The following is a 5022-nucleotide window of genomic DNA, read 5'->3' as shown; positions in this document are numbered from 1 at the left end:
AATGCTCACGTTGACTGCTGATCCTATGGCCTAGACTGGACTGAAGGAGCATGATCGTGTTCACCAGAGTCGTGACACTTTAAGAGGTCACATTAACTTTCCAGAGCAAGAAAAGGCTTTATATCTTCCTTTAGGCTCCGTCTGCCTTTGCAGTCTTCATGTTCTGTGCTGTGAGCTTATTCTTTCTCACAGAAGCTGACAGTGGGAATATTTACTCCTTAAAAAAAGAAATCCTTCAGGCGTACAGGGGAGAAATCTTGACCAGTGTTCCCCACCAGGGCTTTTATGGAAAATTATGGCAGTCTGCATAGGCACACTTAGGAACTTCCAGACATGGGTGACATATCTGAGAAGGGTGGCAGGATTCATGTAGAGACTGAGCTATGGCTGAGCTCAGCTTTCCTTACTGATATGTTTATAATTTACATTATAAAATCACACCTAACTGCCTTTCTGCCACCCTGGGGGTCCCATATCCTGATCTATCGATGAACTCTGGATGGACCTGTCTTTTTGTTGTCCTTGAGCCATCTGCTTTTGTAGGCAAAATAACAGTATTATTTGAGTTCATGAATAGACAGAAAAGCACCGTAAAAATAAACAACTAAAGCTTGAGCAATATAATTCTGGCAAAAAAATATTTCTACAGTAATTGGTACCACAAATAGATGCTGTCTCACCTCATATTCTCCATCTGCATCCAGCCCATTTCATTCACCATTTTCCCAAAGAAAGTTGAGCAAGAATGATTACGTGTAGGACCAAACTGAGTTTATTAGTCCTTTAAAAGGCTCAACTGGCCACAGAGGTGAATCCGAGCCTTCTAGAACAGTGAGGACACAGGGGTGGTTGGCTCCTTCTTCGCTCTGTTCCCCCCTCTTCCTGTTTCCTTCTTTCTCCTTCTGCTCTGCTCATGTTCTCTCTTGAATAACTTATCATAGAAATTCTCTCACTCTCATTTTTATTTTGCCTTCTATGTGAGGGTGGCCATGGAGATGAGAGGACAATACATATGCCACCTGGGATGTCACTTGCAAGGACCCATCTGTCTCAACCTCCCCAGTTCTGGGAATGCATATACAGGCTATCATGCTTAGCTTTTAACATGGGCTTTAGAGTTAAAGTCATGTCCTTGTGCTTACAAGGCAAGCACTTTAGTAAGCCATCTCCCACACAGTCCCTCTTTTAAGCCTTAAATCTTCATTATGGGATATTTAAATACATACAGTAGTAGAAAAGTAACATGTACTCTCCTGTACCCATTAACTAGCTCCAAAGGTTATAACATTTTTTTTTCATTTCCACACATTTATTTTTTTCTAGCATAGTTGAAAGAAATCTATAATACATTATTTTATCCATAACTACCTGGGTGGTTTTTAGATGAGAACTTGAAACACCACTATACCTTAACAAAGATTTCCTAGTGCCATCTGATTGAACACATGTTTAAAACATGCACATTTGTTCTCTACATTCCTTATTTACAGATACTTTGTTTGAACTAGGATCCAAACAAGGTCCATATACTACATTTGGTTGCTATCTTTTATGGAATCTCTTTTCTCTCCAGTAGTTACTCTTTTGGCCTATTTTTTCATGTGACTTATTTATTAAAGACATTAAAATATTTTTCCTGTATAATTTTTTTCTCACTGAAGCTGATTGCATCCTTATTTATTTATTGTAACCTTCAATTTACATTTTTCTTGAAGACCAGTAACTCAACCTAGAGGCTCAACTACATTAACATCCAATTACTAGGGCAAGAATAATTCACAGGCAGCAAATGACAAGACAACTGGCCATTTCTTGATTGCTGAGTTCAGGTACTGTTCATCAGAATGCTATAAAATTCAGCACCAACTTGGTGCACAGTTGTCTTATCTTCTGTTGTGGCCCAGATGCTTTACTCATTATGGCCTACAGAGGAAGCAGTTTTCTATTTCTCCCTTATATTTTGCATCATTAGCTTCTTTATTGGCTACTTGGGTTATAAAATGGTTAAAAATCTAGATGTGGTGTGGCATGCTTCTCCAACTGCCCTCGGCAAGTGCCATTCTGTATCAATGCAGAGGGCACTTTATAGCTCCTGAGACCCATGGAGCATGCTAGGTGCTGCAAGTAGCATTGGGCCAGTGACCTGCCCATTACCTCTGCACTATATTTACAACCAAATTAAGGTGAAGCATAGAACCCTTTTGCAAAAGAGGCTGTCCCTGGCAAAATGAATGAGGTTGGACTCACCAACATTTTCCTCACCCATGAGGGTCACCTACTTCTTTCATTTTTGCTCCACATTGTCTAAAGAGCTCAGGAACCTTGGAGCCGAGCCTGTCAGCCTGTCACCTTGTGATGTCTTTATGTAGGAGGACTCCATTTGCTGCAAACTCCTGACAGTGCCTTGATCTTCGTTAAGGAGGAGATTCGCTGCTCTATTAATGAGGAAAGGTGACTCAGTAACTCATATCCTGTATTGGTATAAGAAAAAAAAATGAGAACAAAGAATCTACAGCTAGATGTTTTACTTGCTAATTTCCTAAGTTCCCTGTGAGGGAAAATGGTTTTTTTTTTTTTTTTTCTTCTGTAATGGAACAGTTAGTAAGGTTTTATTTCCAAAGTTAGCCCAAGATTTATCTAAATTCTTCCCTAGCACATTGCCAAGTTCCATCATGTGCAATGCCAGGTAGTCAGACATGAAATGCTTCTCTTACAATGTTGTTGTAGTCTGGGGATGGCCCAAAGACTTCTCCAGAGGTCCAGTTCTCTCCCCTTCCACTGAGTGAGTTTCACAAATACATTGATATGAAGTCAAGTCCAACTCTACCTTCACATCTCTAGCGCAACTTTTAAACTGTGAGCCCTAGTGTTCTTGGTGTTTTTGTAAATAGATATTTGGAATTAATTGAAAAACATTTAAAATTTTCATTTTTCGTTTTATGTGTGCCTTAGTAGTTTTTAAAGAATTTCTCTAGGTTAGAATTTCACAGAATGTTGACAGATCTGTTAGTTATATACCATGAAGACCTTAAAGCAAGGTAAACAATATCTTTTCCAGTTATTTCCAAACCTCAGTGTCTTCTCGTCAAGGGAGTATTGTAGGCAAAGGCTTAAAAATGCAATGAAAAATGTGGCAGCCAATAGTGTTTGCATCTCAAATGCCAGTGTTCTGGAACCACTTGGGACTTGTCTAAGCAGAGTGACAGCAAGAAGCGTCTGATGCTGCTAACATATTCAGTGAGCTAAAGCCTTACAAACCTATAAAAAATGCTTCCTGATAGTATTTTTTCATTTACTAATTAAGTGATAGATAAGCTTTTGTGTTGCCATGGCAAGATGAGGGTACTAGAAGTAAACTGTTAGCATGTCTTCACAAAATAAAACTTCTTTTTGTATTTCCTTATCGTTTTCCCTTACTTTGTGAATTTGTGGTTGTACTAGCATTTCTGATTTTTGAGAGGATTTTTGTCTTTAAGAATTCTTCATGATCTCCGACCCTGACAATGACAAGAACTTAACCCTAGATGCGGCTACAATGAAAATAGCTGAATGGGATGGATACTCATGAGGCAATGAGACCTGGAAAGGTTGCTAGGGAGTAAAGGTTATTTTTGTTTGAAAACTGTTCTTTGATTAAAAACATCTAGGGCAGAATATAACATCTAATTGTATTTCCCTAAATATCTTAGTGTTAAGATTATCGTTACATCTGTTTCACGCTCATCTCTAAAGACCTAGGGATACAATGATAAACTCTCCATATTCCCTGGATGTTTCTGAGAAGATTTGTGACATCTTAGAAGTATTCATCTGCTTTCTGTGGCCAATTCTTTCAGGAACCTGCACATCCCAATATATGTAACTTTTTCTGAGGCTATTCAGGACTCCAAATATCTCTGACTAGAGGTTGGGAGTCACACGCTTGTTTCCTGTGCCCCTGAGTCTAAGCAGGAGGCCGAAGAAGACGCCGTTATTCAGAAAGAGACTACCTATTTTAAGACTGACACTTTTTTTTCCACTATAACCAGCATCTGTCTGGTTTAATTTGTTCATCTGTTTAGTCCTTGAAGTAGAATGGATAGTGAGAGAGGGAGGTGGTCCTGATGCCTGGCTGCTCCTCAGAGAAACAGCCAGCCAATGCCTTGTTCTTTCATCATCTACACTCTTTACACACTTGTTGCTACCAGCTCCTAAAGTTCTTTGGAGCTTATGGATAAGTTTGTCTTTCATCTCCATCTCTCTTTTCTTTCCGGGCAGTTGGTATCCAGAGAATTCACCTGTGATATAGTCCATCTTCCCGTTTTCCAGAAGCACCTTGGCATCTTCCGTATATTTCTGTTGGCTTTTTTTTTTTGGTTTAGTTTGACTATGATTTTTCTCCACTGCTCTTTCAGTCTTCATGCTTTTAACGTCTGTTTACTTTTAGGGATGCTTCAGAAAGGAGCAGAGGTGAACATATTCAGTATGTCATAACTAATGAGATGTCCTTCATCAAAAGTCTCAATTCCTTTGCTATTGAGGATTAAATCATAAATATGATGTTAGGTGCCTCTTCAAGATTTAACAAGGTACCCAAAAGATATTCAGCTTATGCTCAACCCAGAGTTGGGAAATTGGCAACAGGTCGTGAAAAATTCTATGTGAATATGCAAATTGTATACTTTAATTAATATTAGTTTCTAATGGGGTAGCTCTCATATTACAACAAACAATGTAGGCATACTTAAGACAGATCTGGTTGTACAGGGCCACCTGGTAACAGTTGGCTGGATGACTGTCATTTGCTTACTGGTAGCCTATAATTGTCCTCAAGTCTGCCGTTAGCAGCTCTGGATCATCCACATAGACTTAGGAAATGTAGAACAGACTATAAATATGTGTTGTTCTGTCCTTTCTCTACTTAAAGATATCACAACTACTTTTTTTGATTAAAACTATTTTATTCTCCTCTTTTATTTTGTATAGATTCCTTTTCAGGCTTCCTTTTATTTTGAACTAATTTAGTACGTGTTTTCCTAAATG

Source organism: Mus caroli, unplaced genomic scaffold (genome assembly GCF_978045245.1).
Source record: "Mus caroli unplaced genomic scaffold, Mus_caroli_1 scaffold_6, whole genome shotgun sequence".
Taxonomy (NCBI): Eukaryota; Metazoa; Chordata; class Mammalia; order Rodentia; family Muridae; genus Mus; species Mus caroli.
Note: the sequence above shows the minus strand (reverse complement) of the source record.